A 22675-nucleotide genomic window follows, 5' to 3' on the forward strand; every position below is an offset into this window, starting at 1 on the left:
CTTTGGTTTTTTTCAGTGAATTTCAAAGGTTTTTTAAATGCCAATTCCTAACTATAATGTGCATGAAACCTATGGTTTTTTCAGTGAATTTCAAAGGTTTTTTAAATGCTAATTCCTATCTATAACTTATCTCTGAAGATATCATGAAAAGCCTTCTTTTTTAAAAGTAGGGTGCACATTAGTTTTGTGGAAAAGCATCTTTGTGATTGGTTAAGAAAAAGCAGTTTCAACGTGGAGTACATATCATAGGATAAAATGTGCTCAGCTCAAACACACCTGCTACTTGCATTTGGAGGGCACTGTTCAAACTTAAAACAATCGTCAACTTTTAACCTGCACGTGTCGTTAAATGTTCAAGAAAATGTTACAAAAAAATATCGTAAAGTTTAAAAAAATTGATGAACTTTTAACCTGCACGTATTGTAGAATGTTCTAGAAAGTGTGTTGATAGAATATGTTGCACTTCTGACTATGTGTTGTTGAATATTTAAAAAAATGGTTCATATGGAAAATTAAAAAGAAACCAATAGAGAAGTTTTGAAACCTAAAAGAATCAAGGAACTATTTTAATTTATTCTTTACATGAATTTATGTGTGCAGCAACAAAGTTATAGACACAATAGCACTAGGAAGAGGAAGAAGCAGGGAGTGGGGGGAGGGAGGGGGAGATGGGCAGAATGGCACACATGCACAATTAAGTACAACACCCATATAGACTAACAATGGCCAAAATGAAACACACCAACAAGGAGCACAAGTCACACAACCTACCAACATCACACCACTGAATGAGCATAGAAGTGAAAACCACGCTGCATTCATACAGGATGTGTACAAAGGCCAGTCGTTGGTGTTGTGGGATGTCTGCGACCGTGGTCATCATGGATGAGATGCCCAGCATGTGGCACATGGTCGAGTTCACTGTGTGTTATGTTGCCAAACGGCTGCTCCTCCCTCCCACGAGCCCCCACACTTTTGTACGGTGAGCTGTTGTATCTCGTGCACTCGTACGGCACGCCATTGTAATGCCTATTTGCGCATGTCCTGCTACATTCCAACTACAACATCACAGTGCCGTTTGGAGGTGGTGCATGCCACTTTACAACATCGACTGCTGCGGCTCTTGTAACAGGCCACACCAGAACACAGAGACACACTTACCACACTTCCTGTACACGGACATGTCTGAGACACCCCGTTCCCCTTGCCAGATAGGCACACCCCTGCACTGACCTGTGAACGACAGACCAGCACACACCAGTTTTGCATGCAGGAGGATGCGTACGTAGCTACACATCCAGGCTCACTGCCAACGCTGAGGTGACAGCACACTGTGATGTTCCAGGGCTCGTGCCTATCATGCTAAGACAATAACCACAGGGACACACTTACTAAGATGTGGGTCTGGGGGGCATTGGTGGTCCTGGAGTTGTTGAGATGAGTCTTCTGGCCCTCATGGGTATCCCTGTATCATGCTCATTGACTCAATGGCACCTGTGGGTGTTCTGGTGTGACTCTTGGCTGTGTTCCCTTTCATTGTGCAGGTAGTTGTCCTGCTTAACACCAGCAGAAAGCAGGTGTAAAATCCCTGGTGCTAACGTGTCTTATCGCCGGAATTTGTTTCGCATTGCAATTGGTGTGAAAGTTGTGATGTGATTTTTTTGTGTGCACAACAATATACGAACTGAGCAGTGTATCTCGTCAAGATCCAGCACCTGACGCACTATTCCCAATCAATATAAATACAATGAGATTTCTTAATAGATTTTGTGTGTACACTGTAAGTGCAGCCAATACCTCAGTGCAAAACAATACAGGATTTTAGTATTTAGAACAAATCGCAAAGGTGTACCTCGTGTCTTTTTGTACGGGAACGGCTACTCTCCATTTCATTATCAGCACTTTAACAGAAGTAAAGTTGAGATAAATCTAACACACTATTCAGAAGTTGGTGCAAGCTGCAGATATCACCAGTATTCCAGCGATAAGTGCCCCAAAATTTAACACCATGGTGGACTCCATCAAATAACAGTAATAAGAACAAGAAAGAGTCACACAGCAGTTAAGAGAACAACCAAAAACATTATTTTTTTTTTCCAAACTTTATTTTTTATAATAATAAATATATAAACGCTAAACTATTTTCAAACTTTATTTTTTTATTAACATAAATATAAACAATAAACTAATAAACAAAATGTAACAACAATAATACAAAACAACAAGGCGGAACACTCCTGTGGGAACCACGGATGTCGACGACAGACCTGGAAAATCAGAAAGATTGTTAAAAAAAAAAAACAACATGGTATTCTCAACAAAATACCACAAGAAACAAATCACAGATATATAAAATGCATACAGATAACAACATTTTATAAGTTTAACTTACAAAAACTGTAAATGTTGCCGCTTTAAAATATTTACCGAATCTGAGGAAAATGTTTTGCAGAAGGCACCACGCCCACAACGTTTTTCTTCAGTGGTGAAGAAATTTTTTACTTTTTCCAAGGGGCAAACAAAGACCAATGCCACCTTCTTCATTCGCAAGATTAGCCAAAGAGTTCTGTTACGAGGGGATCCTAACAAAAAATACTCATGCGGCACAGCAAGTATGATGAAACACCTAAGGACCCTTCATCCAAACAATCTTGCACGAGAAGAGTGCAAACAGATGAGAAACACTCCTGTTCTGTATCTGTAAAAAAGAATCACTAATAAATGTATATTAATAACTTTCAAATTTATACTATTCCATTACTGTACAAACACATTTTATATAAAAACTGACTAAGAAACTATAGCCCTGAACCACAAGTGTGACGATCGTTAAAACACTACATGCATAGTGCATACTACTTTGAAGCAGTTCATTCCCTAAAGCCTACCTCACTAAAAGACTACATGCTAACTGACTAAATGATTACAGTACTATAAGGAGACACACTGGGTGAGTGACAGGGTGTTTGCTAGAAGAGTATGAATACTAACTAGGGAATTGAAGGTGTGAAGCACAACTGTGTAGGTGATTAGAGGACTGCATCCATACTGCATAGGCATTTAAAGCAGTCCATGTGCTAAGGCCTGGCTCACTGCATGACTACTTGGGTACTGACTGAATGATTAGAGTACAGCAAGGAGAGTGCCTAGGTGAATTTATAAGTGCTAGGCTTTTCGCACAGGGAATGGATTAGTACTTGGTACTGAATGGGTCACTAGAGGAGTGCAAAGGCAGTCACAAGTGCTGGACTTTATGGATACTGACTAGGAAATTGAAAGTGTGAAAGACAAGTGTCTAGGTGGGTAGATGACTGCATGCATAGTGCATAGGGGATGGAAGCAGTCCATGTGCTAAGGCCTGGATCAGTGTATGAATACTTAGGCACTGACTGAATGATTAGAGTACTGCAAAGATAGTATCTTGGTGAATTTATAAGTGTTTGGGTTTTAGCACAGTGAATGGATTAGTACATGGTGCTGAATGGGTCACTAGAGGACTGCAAAGGGAGTGACAGGGTATTTCCTGGAAGTGTATGGATACTGACTAGGGAATTGAAGGTGAGAAAGACAATTGTGTAGGTGGTTAGAGGACTGCATGCATAGTGGATAAGGGTTTGAAGCAGTCCATATACTAAGGCCTGGGTCACTGGATGAGTACTTGGGTACTGACTGAATGATTAGAGTACTGCAAGGAGATTGCCTGGGTGAATTTATTAGGGTTTGGCGCAGTGAATGGATTAGTACATGATGCTGAATGGGTCACTAGAGGAGTGCAAATGGAGTGACAGGGTGTTTGCTGGAAGTGAACGGATACTGACTGGGGAATTGAAGGTGTGAAAGACAAGTGTGTAGGTGCTTAGAGGACTGCATGCATAGTGGATAGGGGTTTGAAGAAGTCCATGCGCTAAGACCTGGCTCAGTGCATGAATACTTAGGCAGTGACTGAATCATTAGAGTACTGGAAAGAGAGTGTCTTGGTGAATGTATAAGTGTTTGGGTTATGGCACAGTGAATGGATTAGTACATGATGTTGAATGGGTCTCTAGAGGACTGCAAAGGAAGTGACAGGATGTTTCCTGGAAGTGTATGGATACTGACTAGGGAATTGAAGGTGTAAAAGACAAGTGTATAGTATGTTAGAACACTACATGCATACTGCATAGACATTTGAAGCAGTCTATTTGGTACTTAGAAACTGACTAAATAATCAGACTACTTCTAGGACAGTGCTTAGGTAAAACTTTTAAATGTTCAGTTCTGCCACAGTGAACAGAATAGTACATGGTACTGCACCTTAGTGTCAAACCCTGACTCATTTTATCAAAACATAAGCAAAGACTAGCTTCTAATGCTGCTAAAACTTGACAACATGAGAGGTTTTAAATTAGTTATCTGTCAGCAAATACACGATGTTACCAAATGCTTCTCTCACAATGGTTCTCAAATGCACACAGACTCACAGTGTGCTTCTAGACAACAACCACTATACCTAGGAGTTTACCAAAAATCATTCACTACTGTGGAAGTGGTAAGCGAACTGCACACAATCTTCATATTTCAGGACTGCACTTTTATGTCAAAGCCTGACTCATATAATCAAAGCATAAGCAAAGACTGGCTTCTAATGCTACTAAAACTTCACAACACGACCGGTTTTAAAACGGGTATATGTCAGCAAATACACGATGTTACCAAATGCTTCTCTCACAATCCTTACCCAAATGCACACAGACTCACAGTGTGATTTTAGACAAGCAACACTATCCTAAGAGTTTACCAAATCTCATTCACTACAGTGCAACTGGTAAGGGAACTGCACACAATCTACATATTTCAGGACTGCACTTTTCTGTCAAAGCCTGACTCATTTAATCAAATCATGAGCAATAACTGTCTTCTAATGCTACTAAAACTTCACAACAAGTTAAAACAGTTATCTGTCAGCAAATACAAGATGTTACCAAATGCTTCTCTCACAGTGGTTCCCAAATTCACACAGACTCACTGTGTGATTCTAGACAAACAACACTATCCGTTGCACTATACCAAAACACATTTCTTCATCTAGAAGTAGTACTACATTTTAGTATAGAAACATAACATAACTCATTTCACAAATTCATAAACAATGACTGGTTTCTAATTCTACCAAAATATAAAAACAGCACAGTTATCTGTCTACAAACTCATGAAAAACACAAATGCTTATCACAAAATGGTTTCTACATGCACACACATTGTAGAGAAAAAAAGTATTCTCTACACTTAAGCAGGAAAAATACATTAGTCTGAATAAAATCAAAATAGTCTACATACATCCCCTCACAATTAAATAACTCATCTTTCAAGTTCTTTTGTAGATTAAGAAGTATATCAATCACTCACCATATTTTCTTTGACAGAATCTCTGCACTGTGCACCTCTCAGCAAAAGCAAAGAATGAAAAAGTTTCCCTTTCATTTTCCACACATATACATGTAAACATCAAATCACAATCCTTCACACATAAACTCAAAAGCAAACACACATTTCTATTGGTTAAACATTTCAACCCTTTCCAACTGAAATACATTTCAACCCTTCCCCCCAATCTGCCTTCTGCCTGTTACCATAGAAACAGGTCATGGAACACTGCACTGAGCTCACAGGTCACAAGTTTAGAACACAATGTTCCTACACAAGACAGGAAGTGTGCTTGACTTTTCAACATATCAGCTTATCATATATGATGTTCCTTACAATCTGTTTTTGTTAACCCATAACAATCATACCTTTAATAAACTGAAATATACACCCTACCTTTCAGTGTAGAAAGTTGTCATATAATCAATGATTTCTTGTCGTTTTTCAAAAAATGTTGCCGTGGATCCGCGCACCCACCGCGAGAGAATCCGTGCATCCAACGCGATAGGATGCGTGCACTGTGCGCGCATTTCCCCCTTTTTTTTAAAAAAAAGGGGGCCCCAGGGGGTCCTTCCGGGACCCCCTAAGCACCTCTAGAGGGTCAGAGTATTTCCACTCTGCCTGCTTCTACCGAGGCAGAAAATGTCCGCCAACAGTTCCAGGTTTCGAATGTAGAGAGGCACTCGACAGCCAATTAGCATTCAGCGCGCGATCGGGAGGGTGCGTGCTCGGTTCGGGGAGGGTGCGCTTACGGAGCGGGTACGGTCCGCGGATCATCCGCGGCCATAGATATCACTAACTTTTTTACCCTAATTTTCTCAGGAACTACTGCACAGATTCACACCATATATGCAAAAGGCACGAGTCCGAACTGAGGATTACCTCTTTGCCAAATTTGGTGTCATTCCGTTCAGCGGTTCGGGCTGTAGCTGCGACAACAGATCCTATGGGAAATTGCATGGGGAAAATGTGTTTTGGGAACCCCTTTTTTCTCGGCCCCCGCTTGACGGACCACCACAAAACTTTCAGGGTAGGAGCGGAGCAGAGCTGGCCAGAAGTTTGGAAAATTTTGTGAGGATTCGTCAACCGGTGCCAACGTTATTCCAAATAGAATGTTGAGGATTTCCAATGGAAAATAGGTCCTAACCATAACTATCTACTGGCGACCGCCAGTAGATAATATATATATATGTATTCACTTAAAAAAACATAGGTTTCACACATGTTATAGTTAGGTGGATATTTCACTCGCAAAAAAACAATGATATTCCCCCGTTATAGTTACTTCAGATAACTATAACTCGCGCGCCCGCAATCCTCTGCTCATGATGTCACATATTACATCACTCTTGACATGGTCAGTGGCATCACTCTTGACATCACTGATGACATCATCCTTTTGATAGAGTGGCGGTCGCGCGAGTTATAGTGATCTGAAGTAACTATAACGGGGGAATTTCATTGGTTTTTTACGAGGGAAATATCCACCTAACTATAACATGTGTGAAACCTATGGTTTTTTAAGTGAATTTGCAAGGTTTTTTAAATGCTAATTCCTAACTATAACGTGTGTGAAACCTATGTTTTTTTCAGTGAATTTGTATGGTTTTTTAAATGCTAAGTTATGTATGTATTTTTATTTTTTTATATATTTATTTTTCAATAAACTACGTATTAAAAATGTTTTTTTTTTTTTTGGGTTTTCACCGCGATTTAAAAAAAAAAAATTCATGTTTTTTTCTGCCTTCGGGGTCCTTCAGGGACCCCCTGACCAAGGCTAGGGGGTCAGGAACTCTCTACCGTGCCCCCTTTTCACGTTCACCACCTTCCTTTTCCACTCTCGCACTGAAAACAAACAAAATGTCGGCTGACACTTCCTGATTTCGACCGATTCGAACGTTGACTGACATGTAACAACCAATCAGAATTACGCTTGCGAACGTTAGGGTGCGCACACGGTGCGCGCACGGGCGGTGCACGGCTATAGATATGTATGTGCTTTTAAATGCAATTTTCTCTGGAAATACTGAACAGATTGACTCCATATATGCAAAAGGCACTTCCCTGACCTGAGGACTACCTCTCTGCCAAATTTCAAGTAATTCTGTTTAGCCGTTCGGGCTGTACCTTCGACTAAAGGTCCTATGGGAAAATGCATGGGGAAAACGCGTTTTGGGACCCCCCTTTTTTCTCGTTCCCCGCTTGACGAATCCCCCCGAGACTTTCAGGGTAGGAGCTGAGCGGAGCGCCCCAGTAGTTTTGAAAATTTCGCGAAGATTCGTCAACCGGCGCCAAAGTTATTCAAAATAGAATTTTGAGATTTCCTATGGAAACACAGTCCTAACTATAACTATCTACTGGCGACCGCCAGTAGATAATATATATATCAATAAGGCAGCTGAGATTGCTGAAACGCGTAGATGTTTATCGTCTGAAAATAAAGATCCGAGTGATTCAACCCTTCTGGTTTGCTGGACAATTATTTCCTATATACAGAGGAGAATCTTATTTTTGAATATATATATATATATATATTCAGTGAAAAAACCATAGGTTTCACACACGTTATAGTTAGCTGGACATTTTACTCGTAAAAAACCAGTGAAATTGCCCCGTTATAGTTAGTTCAGCTAACTATAACTCGCGCGCCCGCAATGCACTGCTGATGACGTCACATATTACATCACTCATGACATGGTCAGTGACATCACTCATGACATCACTGATGACATCTCAAATGACATCACTGATGACATCATCCAGTGAATGTGTGTTTTTCTGAAAATTAAATATGTTTTATACATGTATATCTCAAGGTCGATGGAAGAATAAATGGGTATATAAGTGTCTAAATGGATGATTTGTTTTTGGAAAATTGATTGTGTAACTGACTGATTAAGTGTATCATAGTGAATACATGACTTAGTGAGTAATGTTTAAACATATAAATATCTGTGACAGTCTCTCACTTTGTGTATAAGTGGCTGCATGGGTTGGTGAGTAGCTACATGGGTGTCTATATAGGTTATTAGTTGTTTTTTTGAGTATCAGTCTGAGTGTCTGCATGGTTCGGTGGGGGGTATTACGTAGTGCATAGGTGCATGAATGAGTGACTCACTGTTTGTATGTGTTGAACACAGCATGTCTGCAGGACTGTATGGGTGGATGAGTGTGTGTATGGGTGTGTTAGTGAGTGAATGACTGTCTCAATAGTGTCTTCAGGAGTAACTACATATGTTTTAAACTAGTATATGTGACTATTGTTGTATATAAGTGAGTATATGTGAGAGTGAGAGATTGAAAGAGTTCCTGTATGAATAAGTATGTGTTTCTATAAGTGATTGTTTAAAAGACTAAGTATGTGTAAGTTTCTGTAGAAGCAAGTGTGGTGGTGTGTGTATAACTGTATATGCAGGTGAATGCATGTTTGATTCTTTGTTAGCATGAGTGACTATGTGTGTGAGTAACTCTATGGATGAGTGGCATAATGTAACAGGATGTGTAGGTGTATGAGTACATATGATGAGTGAGTACATGTATGAGTGACTGTATAGGACTGTTGGTGAATGAGTGGATGTGTATGTGGATCTTAGAATTACTGAAGAGGTTGTTGTAACTGTTATTGGTATGTCCTTTTTTTTTGAAAATTTTAGTCTCTATTTTTGAATGTGTGTGTCAAAGGTTATATTAGGGTGAGAGGAGGTCTGCCACTTTATCACAAGGATGATGTCATCAGTGATGTCATCAGTGATGTCATTTGAGATGTCATCAGTGATGTCATGAGTGATGTCACTGACCATGTCATGAGTGATGTAATATGTGACGTCATCAGCAGTGCATTGCGGGCGCGCGAGTTATAGTTAGCTGAACTAACTATAACGGGGCAATTTCACTGGTTTTTTACGAGTAAAATGTCCAGCTAACTATAACGTGTGTGAAACCTATGGTTTTTTCACTGAATTTCTAAGGTTTTTTAAATGCTAATTCCTAACTATAACGTGTGTGAAACCTATGGTTTTTTCAGTGAATTTGCAAGGTTTTTTAAATGCTAATTCCTAACTATAACGTGTGTGAAACCTATGGTTTTTTCAGTGAATTTGCATGGTTTTTTAAATGCTAATTCCTAACTATAACGTGTGTGAAACCCATGGTTTTTACAGTGAATTTGCAAGGTTTTTTAAATGCTAATCTCTAAATATTTCGTTTTTGAAACCTATGTTTTTTTCTGAGAATTTGTATGGTAAGTTATGTATTTTTAATTAAAGATATTTTTTTTATTTAAATAAAATTACTTTATATTCATTTATATATTATCTGTATTTTTTTATAAATTATTTTTTTAAATAATTCAATTTGGATATTTATTTTTTATAATTTTTTAAATTCTTTAATGTCCTCTTTTTTTTTTTATTTATAATTTCTTGGGGTGCGCGCTCTGAGCGCGCTCCTAGTACTATTTCGTATGTTTTTTATGAATTCCGGCGTACGTTATTTACGTACGCAAATATACTTGTTGGTGCGCGCTGGGAGCGCGCACCCAGTACGTATGCGTACGTACGTACGCATGCGTACGTACGTACGCATGCGTCCTACGCCCTCGACGCGGTTTACTTCCGCATACGCTAAAATTACGCGCAATAACGGTCGCGTATACGCGTGTTAAACGTATGCGCGCTAGGTGCACGTATATGACGTATGCACCTGCGCGTTTACGCGTTCGTGCATACGTCATCACGGGGTGCGCGCTCGGAGCTTGCGCAGTGCGCGCACCTCGGGTTTATACATAATAAAACAACATTTCTTATTGGTTATCATTACTTTCAGTTTCTAATTGTTTCAATACCACACCCAATCCCCTCATGGCAAGTCATGTGATCAAGAATCATCACTTTTGATTGGTTTGAAGTACTTTCTGTTCCAGATTCTTCCCAAACCACACCTACTCCCCTCATTATTAGTTCTGATTCCTTTGGAGAAGGAGCTATTCTGTTGTTGAGAGACAATGGCTGAACAGCAACCTACTTCAGACAGTGAGCAGGACACTCTTGAGAGGCAGAGGAACAGGAAGCAGAAAGACAGCTTTATATGGCAGTTTTTCACTTTTCCCAAGAATGAGAAAAAGGTAAATGCACCAAAAGTTACTTGTTTACTTTGTGGCAAAGTCTTATCTCGTGGGAATCCTAATAAGAAATATTCTTTTAGCATTCACACTATGTTAAGACATGTTGACAAAATGCACCCAGTATCTTTTCGTCGAGCTTCTGAAGAAAACTCTTCACCTGCTCAGCCGACGACATCAGCAGCAGCTCAGCCGAGCACATCTTCGGCAGCTCAGGGGAGCACTTCAGCTGCGGTGGTGCCTTCACCTGTTTCTTTACCTCTTGTTGGTCCACCTTGTTTGGCGAGGTTGTCTACACGGTGCACTGATTGCGGTTCACTTATTTCTGTGGGGGAGACCAGTCTTGATCTCCTTCAGAGAAAATTTGATGCACATTCATGCACTAGGCCATAGATTTTTTTTTCATTTTTTGCGTTTTTCTCTTCCTGTTTCCCTCCATTAACTCAAGGGCTCTTTTAAGAGCCACTTATAAACTTAACCAAAAATTTTTATTTTTTTAAAATTTTTTTAAAAATTTTTTTGAGGTGCGCGCACCCTGCGCGCACCCAAGTTTTTTTTTTTTTTTTTTTTTTTTTTTTTGAGAGACTCCCCCTTTTTCCTACTAATGCAACTGTGAAATCACCAGAGCAAAATGCAACAAATCTCTTCCTGTAATTCCTATTTGCACACAGAGTCATGTTTTCACATTAGTCACAAAACGAAAAATCTTTGCCAATTTGAATGCACACTTACTGCTCTTTTTTGTTGGCAAGTGAAAATCACTTTTACAGACTGACACATTATGAATCCACTTTTCACATTTTTTTAAATGCACATGTCCAGACTGCATTTTCAGACCACAAACCATGTGTATGCTGGGTGACTGCCTACACTCCAGCAAGGACAACCAGCCTTAGTGATGCTGAATGTATTTGTATTACAGACTGAAACCTCAAAACCCCACAGCACATTATCAGAGCCAGGACCTTTGTTCTCTACACCTCTCTCCACTCAGCAGAACCAGATAATGGCAATCTTTCCCTCTATTGTTCCACACATATAGATGTTAATTTCAAATCACACTGCTTCCCCCTTTTTTACAAATGTAATCACACATTTCTATTGCTTGAAAACCAACCCTTTTCCAAAAGTACCCTTCCCCCAACTTGACTTCTGCCTAGTACCCTTCCCCCAACTTGACTTCTGCCTGCTACCATGGCAACAGCTCATGGAACACTGCTGTGTGGAGTTAGGTCAGAAGTTCGCCACACAATGTTTCAATTCCACAGAGCAAGAGTGCTTGACTTTTCAAACCTTACAGCAAATCCATAGTACTGTTCTTTGGTAACACATTTTTCTGAACCAATACAAAACATGCTTCTATTAATTTACACATACAGCCTAGTTTTTAGTGTAGAATGGTATGAAACAGCCAATCAGTTCTTTTTTTTTTATAAAAAATATGTATGCCTCCCATTCCCAAACTGTCTTTCATTTCTTTTTACCATTCTACTGAATTACACCTCCTGAGTGCATCCAGATCTCCTTTGAAGATGTTCACAGTGTGGATTGTAGGACACAGCTATGTCTTCTGGAGTGAAAAATTTGCAGAGAAAAGAGGTATGGTGAGAGACCTTGCTTTGCCAAATGTAGACATCAAGTGGATTGGTCAGAGAGGGTTAAAGTGGCACCAATTAATGCCTTTGGTGAAAACCTTTCTACATCTCCCACAGCCTAACCTTATTATTGTGCACTGTGGTGGTAATGATCTAGGCACTTTAACTGGGGTAGGTTTGGAAATGCTTATTAAGGACACCTTTGTGCAATTGATGTCGCTTTTTCCTCAATCTGCCTTTGTATATTCTAACATATGCCAAAGGCAAAAGTGGAACTGGTCCAACCAATTTTGTCCGCAGATTGACAAAGCAAGGAAGCACGTCAACAAATCTGTTTCTGCTTTCCTCCGTGACTATGGTATGGGTTCCATTTACCACAACAACTTGCGTTACGACATGCAAGACATTTATAGAGGAGATGGTGTGCACTTCAATGATGAAGGGAACAGAGTCTTCCTCTTGAACCTCAGACTCTGCGTCGGTACTTACTTGTAGGTACCGAAAAACAAACAATAAACACAAGGGCTCTTTTTAGAGCCACCTTATATCTAAACACTTAAATGCAATTTTTTTTAAAAAAAATTTTTTATTTTTTTTTTCCGGGTGCGCGCAGGGTGCGCGCACTCGGCGATATTTTTTTTCAAAATATTATTCTTTTTTTTTGCCCTACAAGGTCCTACTTTGACCCCCTTACAATGCCTACTGGGTCTATTTCTTCCCACTCTTCCCCCTTTTCAAGTGCTCCCCCTTTGTTTATCACCCCCTCTTTATGCGATAGACAAAATGGCGGCCGCCGCTTCCTGACTTCCACCGATTCGAATGTTTACTAAGATCTAACAACCAATCAGAATTGCGCTCGCGCACGGCAAGGTGCGCGCACCCAGCGCGCACTCTGCGCGCATACAGATATATATATTGATTCAAAGGCTATTTTCTCAGAATCTACTGAACAGATTTACACCAAACCTACAAAAGGCACTTCCTTGACCTAGGGACTACCTCTCTGCCAAATTTTGAGTAATTCTGTTCAGCCGTTCGGGCTGTAGCTCGTTCTAAAGGTCCTATGGAAAAATGCATGGGAAAAACGCGTTTTGGGACCCCCCTTTTATCTCAGCCCCCGCTTGACGGATCCCCCCGAGACTTTCAGGGTAGGAGCGGAGCGTAGCGCCCCACCTATTTTGAGAAATTCGCGAGGATTCGTCGACCGGCGCCAAAGTTATTCAAAATAGAATGTTGAGGTTTTCCTATGGAAACGTGGTCCTAACTATAACTACCTACTGGCGACCGCCAGTAGGTAATATATATATATATATATATATATATATATATATATATATATATACATATATATCTTACTCAAAGAAGTACACGGCACACCTCTTGATGATGTTAGGTTTGTTTATTCAGTTCGTGACTGTCTCCTACGCGTTTCGAACCGTAGTTCCTGATCACGGTAGAGTGTAATTCTAGTCCTTTTTTAATTTCCACTTATATACACTGTAAATTTCAATAGTGCATTATGGGTTGTGTAGTTTCTACAAACATTTGTTTTTTTACTTTTTTCACATTTATTCAACAAACTTTATTGTTTTTTGCGCTATGCATTCTTTCACCTGTGTGGCGAGTTTGAGCATCAGAAAACACAGTGATTTGGATGAACTTTCATCACATGACCTCCATGTGCTCAACGGAGATGAGGAGATGTATGTTCACCTCTGATGGTGCCTGAATAATAAAAAATCGAAAATCAAGAAACCCGACGAATTTGCTCTTTCAAGTGAACTTTCAACAAAATTTTTTTTAAAAAACAACCGAACTATGTGGAGAAAGACAACAACTACCAGACAGAGAATGCATTGAAAACGCTGTTGCTCGCACACTCTTCATCTGACTGGCGACATGAGCAATCAAAAACACAGTAATTGGGCACTCAGCCCTCTACCCTGCGAAACACTCAGTTTAAACCCACCCCATGTGCAACTGTATAAAACGCATTGGATAAATTACCAACACGGGATGTACGCTACTTAGCGACCAGGCCCTATCAGCACATGGAGGTCATGTGATGAAAGTTCATCCAAATCACTGTGTTTTCTGATGCTCAAACTCGCCACACAGGTGAAAGAATGCATAGCGCAAAAAACAATAAAGTTTGTTGAATAAATGTGAAAAAAGTAAAAAACAAATGTTTGTAGAAACTACACAACCCATAATGCACTATTGAAATTTACAGTGTATATAAGTGGAAATTAAAAAAGGACTAGAATTACACTCTACCGTGATCAGGAACTACGGTTCGAAACGCGTAGGAGACAGTCACGAACTGAATAAACAAACCTAACATCATCAAGAGGTGTGCCGTGTACTTCTTTGAGTAAGATTTTGCACGAGACCCTGTCCTGGTCTCGACGCGGGCACCAGCTGATTAAGGAGCTCCCACTGTCAAATGGACGCTTTTGCTCAGTGATATATATATATATATATATATATATATATATATATATATATATATATATATATATATATATATATATATATATATATATATATGTATATATATATATATATATATATATATATATATATATATATATATATATATATATATATATATATATATATATATATATATATGGCAGTCACCAGTAGGTAGTTATAGTTAGGACCTATTTTCCATAGGAATTCCCCAACATTCTATTTGGAATACCATTGGCGCCGATTGACGAATCTTCTTGAAATTTTCCAAACTTTTGGCCAGCTCCAGTCCGCTCCTATCCTGAAAATTTGACAGTGATTCGTCAAGCGGGGGCCGAGACGAAAGGGGGTTCCCAAAACGCATTTTCCCCAGGCATTATTCCATAGGACCTGTTGACGCAGCTACAGCCCGAACTGCTGAACGGAATTGCACCAAATTTGGCAAAGAGGTAGTCCTCAGTTCAGACTCGTGCCTTTTGCTTAAATGGTGTAAATCCGTTCAGCAGTTTCTGAGAAAAGTAGAGTTAAAAAGATAGATATATCTGGGCGGAGCCTAACCACACATCTCCTCGTGATATCTGATTGGCTGTCAGTACTTCATCCAAGAAGTGTTGGCAGCCATCTTGGGACCAAAATACATGATAGCACCTCATTAAAAAGCATTGCAGTTAATAGAAGGTTTTAAGACTTTAATTACATTATAAATCATTTGTTGATGGTACCATACTCATTTTAGGAATTGTGGTGTGTTCTAAGGTGATTTTACCATGTGAAGAAGCCTTCTGCTGTGATATCATGAATCATGTTTGAGAGAACTATTTTCTAATGCTTTTCCCACAGAGGTTTGGAAGGTTATCTATAAGCTAAAATGAGAGTATATTTTCTGTAAATTCACATTATCTTTCTCAGTCATGTGAGAATTAAGTCTGACATTCTCAGTAAAACATGTACATCCAACAAGGTTGATTCCTTTGAGTTCTACTGCAGCTTCCCAGAGTGTTCTAAAGAACAACTAGAGCGCTAACAGTCTTACTTATGACAAAAGTAGGGCACACGTGAAGCCAACTTGATTGGTATAAAGTGGTAACACTTAAAACATTTAATTTACAAAGGAACAAAATGAGGCGGTTCATTTTGCCATAGAAATTATGATAAGTGCTGCAGAAAGAAAAATTAGAAGAGGATTTGAGAAGTCAAAATGTGCCCTATTTCATAAAAGAATTCTGACATGCAGACTGAAACATGCACTTTGAATACCAGCAGCAGACTTCCCTGGTGAGCAGTAGCTTCACTACAGTGATCTAATTAGCAACTAGAGTGCTAACATTCTGAATTTATGGCAAATGTGTGGCACATCTGAATGCCTTCTTGATGGAACCAAAGTAAAAAACTGAAAGTATTTCCTACTGAGGAGACTGCAGTAAATGAGGAAATTAGGAAACTTCATAACAAATAAATCTCCCAAAATGGCCACCAGAGACAAAAGAGCCCAAATGTAGCCCAAATATCACCCAGATGTAGCCCAAGTATAGCCCAATGACAGAATGTCCCAGAGTGTTCTAACGAACAACTAGAGCGCTAACAGTCTTACTTATGACAAAAGTATGGCACACCTGAAGCCATCTTGATTGGAATAAAGTGGTAACACTTAAAACATTTAATTTACAATGGAACAAAATGAGGGGGTTCATTTTGCCATAGAAATTATGATTAGTGCTACAGGAAGAAAAATTAGGGCACATTTTGACTTCCAAATCCTCTTCTATTTCATAAACAAATTCTGACATACAGACTGAAACATGCACTTTCAATACCAGCAGCAGACTTCCCTGGTGAGCAGTAGCTTTACTACAATGATCTAATGAGCAACTAGAGTGCTAACATTCAGAATTTATGGCAAATGTGTGACACATCTGAATGCCTTCTTGATGGAACCAAAGTAAAAAACTGAAAGTATTTCCTACTGAGGAGACTGCAGTAAATGAGGAAATTAGGAAACTTCATAACAAATAAATCTCCCAAGATGGCCACCAGAGAAAAAGAGCCCAAATGTAGCCCAAATATCACCCAGATGTAGCCCAAGTATAGACCAATGACAGAATGTCCCAGAGTGTTCTAACGAACAACTAGAGCGCTAACAGTCTTACTTATGACAAAAGTATGGCACACCTGAAGCCATCTTGATTGGAATAAAGTGGTAACACTTAAAACATTTAATTTACAAAGGAACAAAATGAGGGGGTTCATTTTGCCATAGAAATTATGATTAGTGCTGCAGAAAGAAAAATTAGGGCACATTTTCACTTCTCAAATCCTCTTCTATTTCATAAAATAATTCTGACATGCAGACTGAAACATGCACTTTTAATACCAGCAGCAGACTTCCGTGGTGAGCAGTAGCTTTACTACAGTGATCTAATGAGCAACTAGAGTGCAAACATTCAGAATTTATGGTAAATGTGTGACATATCTGAATACCTTCTTTTTTTAAAAATAAATTCTGTTTATTAAACATCAATAACAGGGTCATGCGATACAAATAATCAATTTGCGTATTACGGGGAACAGTGTCATTACAAGTGTTGGTGTTTCGCCTCATGTTATCAAGGTTGCAACAATATCACATGCAGTTGGTTTCAGATCGTCAAGTGTTCGTCAGGGGAGGGAACAATAGGGGGTTCGCATACTCCTTCCCGGTATACATTCCACTTAGTCCAGATTGCTATCCATTTCCTGGGGCATCCACGGGCAACGTATACTGTTTTCTCTCTTGTCATACACCAATCCATGTCCTCCCTCCATCCCTTCACTGTTGGTGGTGTCGCAGCCCCCCATAGCTGCGCTATGTTGCGCTTGGCAATCATCTTCCCAAGTGTAACCCAGAGCCTTCCCTTTACATTTAAGTCTGTGGGCTCCCAGATGTTCAAAAGGCATCTTTTAGCTTCCGGCCGAAGGGTCACCCCCCAGACCACATTCATACACCCGAGGATTTTCTTCCAGAAGTCTTGAATCAGTGGACACTCCCAAAGTATGTGCAGGAAGGCACCCTCCAGCCCGCATTGTTTCTTGTACATCCCATCCTCACTTCTACCCATGAGCATTAGTTGCCGCCCCGAGAGGTAAACCATGTGTACAATTTTTTATTGTACCAGTTTCAGTTTTGCCGAAATGGCGACTTCTTTAGGTGAGGAAAGTGCCTCTTGCCACTCTTCATCGTCAGTCTCCAAACCGTCCCTCCCCCATTTCTCCCTAAGTGTTGTCAAAGGGTCTGGAGTATGGTGAACGAGTTTTTTATATGTTAGGGATATACTTTTTTCTGGTAGGTGTCCATCAAGGAATCTATCCTCGAGAGGGGAGGACTCCGGTAGTGACGTCCCAGCCGGAATGTTGACCTGTAGGGAGTGTGTGACCTGTGCGTATCTAAAGTATTCTGAGTCGACCATCTCGTATATCTGCTGTAGTGAGGTGAATGTCGCCACCCCATTCCGCCCCCAGAGGTCCCTTATATGCGAGACACCTATGAGATCCCATTTATCAAACCCTTTAGTACGTCCTAGAGTTCCCAACTGTTCTGAGTCCCAAAGAGTCACTAGTGTGAGTCTGTTGGCCCATCCCAGAGCACGATTAACCACGTGCCATAAGTGCACCACGTGCTTGGTAGGTCCAGTAAGCGGAAACCTAGCCGGCCTAGAATATAGTGCTCTCGTAAAATCCCCTCCCGGTAGCAGCCATCTACCCATACTGTACGCTGGGTCATCCCCGTTTCCATAATGACATTGATTTATTGCGGACAACTGCGCTGCCCAATAGTACTTCTTGATGTCTGGTAGCGCGATACCCCTGTCGTACCATCCAAGAGTTAACTTCTGGAGTGCTATGCGCGGTTTCCCATCCCATAGTAGATCCCTTTGCAAGGCTTCGATGTCCTTAAAGAACGTGTGAGGGACCGGGTCGGGGTAGTTCTGAAGGGCATATAGAAATCGGGGTAATGCCATCATTTTGAAAAGTGCTGCCCTCCCGAGGAGGGATAAGGGGAGCGTTTTCCAGGTGTCGGTGTCCCTTCTGAGCCTCTGCAAGGGCGGGATGAGGTTCCGCTCATATCGAGTCTTGGCATCTGTGCTGATGAATATGCCAAGGTATTTGAATCCCTCGACAGCTATCTGGATTTGGCAGTTCCTAGGTAAGGTTGGGGTTTTCCCATGGGGGACATAGAGCAACAACTTGCTCCAGTTAATTTGGAAGCCCGAGTTTCTTCCGAAAATGGCAAAGATGTCCAACACCACCCTCAGCGATCGTGGAGGGGAGGCAAGATAAAGAAGGATATCATCAGCATATAATGAGATCCGATCCTCCCACCCCTCGGTCCATCGAAGTCCCTGGATCGAAGCATCACTCCGTATCCAGGCCGCGAGCGGCTCAAGGGAGAGTGCGAACAGGAGTGGCGACAGCGGGCATCCCTGTCTGGTACCCCTGCCTAGTGTGAATACGTCTGAGATTTTGTTGTTGACCACCACTTGGGCCAGTGGCTCCGCATATAACAGCTGTATCCACCCTATAAATTTGGGGCCGAAGCCCATCTTTTTAAGGACTGCAAAGAGGTATGCCCACTCCAGAGTGTCCAATGCCATAGTCGCATCCAGTGAGACAACTATCGCGTCTTCCTGGATACCGGGGCATCGTCCCAGTACTCCATGGAGACGCCGCAGATTAAGGGCCGTATTACGGTAGGGTATAAATCCCGATTGGTCTGGGTGTACCAGCTTAGATATAATCAGCTGGAGTCTATTGGCCAGGAGCTTAGCGAGTAGCTTGGGTTCCGCGTTTAGCATGGACATCGGACTGTATGAAGTACATTCGTCTTTTGGTTTCCCCTCCTTGGGAATGGTAACCAGTGTGGCTATACGTTGGTCTCTTGGCAATTTCCCTATTTTCTTACTGTCCTCATACATGGCTTTCAGGTGAGGTGCTACTTTATCTGGCTTGAGCTTGTAGAGCTCAATTGGGAGGCCATTGGGGCCTAGTGCTTTGCCTGTGCTGAGGTCTCTTATTGCTTTGGCTAACTCGTCATTTGTGAGATCTCCCTCCAAATTTTCGCGGTCTTGCTCAGTGAGGGCCAGTAGGTGAATATCTGCCAAGAAATCAGAGGAATCTTTTTCTGTGAGTTCAGAGCCCCTCTGGTACACTCTTTCGAAGTGAATAGTGAACTCTCTGGCTATTTCGTGGGGCTCGATGAGCACCTCACCAGCAGTATTTTTTAGTTCAGACACCACTCTTTACGCTCTCTCTTTTTTATCTAGCCAGGCTATCAATTTACCCGCTTTGTCGCCCTGGTCATAGAGCCGCCCATCTCTGTCTCTTGCGAGGGTTTTCGCAGCATCGGTCGCAATTGCTGTATATTCAGCTGCTTTTATTTGCAGTTGATGAGAAGTGGCAGGGTCCGAGTTGTGCCTGGCTCTCTCCTCAAGACAGAGGAGGTCGCGTACAATCTCAGTCAGCTGCTTTTCTTTATCTTTACGTCTTCCCGCCACAGCCGATATTGCGCGTCCCCGCAGCACCGCTTTGAATGCTTCCCACAAAGTAGTGGGGTAGTTCACCGTACCCTCGTTGTCGAGGAAGTATTGTTCAATTGCCTGCACCATCGCGGCTTTGGTATCTTGATCTTTCAGATACCAGGGATTTATCGGCACGTCACAGCCGATTCTTTTTTCTCCAATAGTAAGGTGGACCCATATGGGGGAGTGGTCAGAGATACCCCTCGCCAAATGCTTGACTTCACACGTGTTCACGTCCTCCTGAAAGGGTGTGAGAACGTAATCAATCCTCGAGAGGGTATGGTGGGATCCCGACAGAAATGTATATTCCCTGAGAGTGGGGTGTCGCCGCCTCCAGAGGTCAATGAGGCCAAACGCTTCAAGAAAGTTGGGGAGCCATTGCTGCCCCGAGCCGATGTCTCGCGGTGGGTGTCTGTCCAACTCCCCTGATGCAACGGAGTTAAAGTCCCCCCCAATCACGAGGTGCCCCTCAGGTAGGGAGAGAAGAAAGGTACCAAAATCCTTATAGGATTGGGCCTGTAGGCCTGGGGGGATGTATGCAGCCACTAATGTGAGTGTGCGCCCTTCCCACCTCCCTGAGACCGCTGCGAAGTGTCCCAGTGGATCAGCCCATGTGTGTTTCGTATTGAAGGGAAAGGTGTGCCTTAGGAGGATACTCACCCCTCGAGACCCAGTTGTGAACCCGGCGTGTGCCACCATTCTATAGCCCCATCTGTTAAGCGCTTTACACGTATTACCAATTAGATGTGTCTCTTGGAGTAGTGCAGAATCTGGCAGGTGTCTCCTGAATTGTTGTAGCACTATGCTCCTTTTTATTTTATCACCCAACCCGTTGACGTTCCAACTTATGAGTTTAATACTTTTATCCCAGTGCATACCAGTTACAGTAGTAGAGCTTTCTGAACCACCCATAAAGCCTGTGACCCAACCCCTTTACTAATGGCTGTAAATTGCATGACCAATGTAAAAACTCCCCCGTTCCCTCCCCCCCACAACCAACAATAAACACTTTGAAACCCACAATCTTCCTAGCCCCTTTGTTTCACCCCTCCTCCCTGCTACCCTGCCGCGTAGGTTCGAAACTATCCACATCCCCAACTAGCAGAGTGCCTATCGCCCTAATAATTGATCAACTGTGTCGTGGGGAAGTGGGCTAGAGCCAACTCCGGCTGCCTGAGGTTCTCCCCCTGTGTTGCTTGAAAAAGTGCAAAGCACGAGATCTAAGGGTGGCGCCCCAGTAAATGAGGCAGTCATGATGTGCTAACCAGGAACGTATCCTGCATATTATATTTATCAAGTGGGTCGGACTAATGTTCGAGTACATTCCCAGCACTGCAAAGAGTTCTTCCAAAGTTAATAGGTCATCCCTCTGTTCTGCGGACCCCAGTGTCAGCTGCCCCATATTTCAACAATATATCTACTTATACTTTACGGTTTGGTGACATAGCCTCCGGACCCGGACTGCTGGACCTTGATCTCCAGGAGAGCATGCTACGTCTTTCTGTGTCAGTCCGTTCCCCGGGCGATCCTGGTTCGCGGGTGTTAGGCTCCTTCTGGCTTCCCCCAGCCCCGAGGTCCTCTTCTGTTCCGCCTTCCCGTCCAGACAGTCCTGTACCTCCAGGGGGCTGGTGAAGAAGAGTGACTTTCCATCAGCACGTATTTTAAGCTTAGCTGGGAAGAACATCATGTATTTAAGTCCACGTTGTTGAAGAATTGCTTTCACCCCTTCGAAGGAACGCCGCTCCTGTTGTACCTTGAGAGTGAAGTCTGGGAAAAACCGGATATTAGCGTTGTCGTAGTGTAGGTCCCCCTGGACCCTCGCTGCCTGCAGTATTGCATCACGGTCTCTGTAGTTGAGGATCTTTGCAATAATCGTTCTGGGGCCGCGCCTGGCCTGGGCTTGGGAACCGGTGCTCGGTGTGCCCTTTCCACCGTGAAGAGTGATGAGAGTCGTTTTGGTTTGAGGTGATTTAGGATGAGATCTTCAAGGAAGAGATCGACGCTCGGTCCCTCCAGTCCCTCCGGGACTCCCACCACTCTTATGTTACTGCGTCGGGCCCGCCCTTCCTGATCCTCGAGCTTAAGGGCCATTTGGCGGTGCTGGTGGGTCAGGTCATTAAGTCTCTCTTCCAGGCGTTTAGTAGTTGTCTGAAGATCTGTGACATTGGTTTCATTCACTTTGACTCTCTCTGCGGTTTTGCTCATATCAGCTCTCATCAAGTTCATCTCGATGGACATTTTGTCCATTTTTGTTTCGAGGGTAGTTCCCAGCCCCTTGATGGCTGCCATTATAGACTGAAGAGACGGCTCCGCTTCGCCCGGCTGGTCCTCCTGCGCCCCCTCGTCCTGTGGCGTCGTTTTGGGGACGGCATATTTGTCCAACTTGTTAGATTGCACTGTAGCGGCGTGCTTAGGTCTCATGGTGACGGTACGATGTTCACTTGTGCACCCCTCCAGATGTTACTTCTCCCTTTGAGGTGTTATAGTCTACTGGGGCGGCTGCTTCCACCACGATCCAGCCCACCAGAGTT

The sequence above is a fragment of the Triturus cristatus genome, chromosome 2_2, assembly GCF_964204655.1.
Source record: "Triturus cristatus chromosome 2_2, aTriCri1.1, whole genome shotgun sequence".
Classification (NCBI taxonomy): Eukaryota; Metazoa; Chordata; class Amphibia; order Caudata; family Salamandridae; genus Triturus; species Triturus cristatus.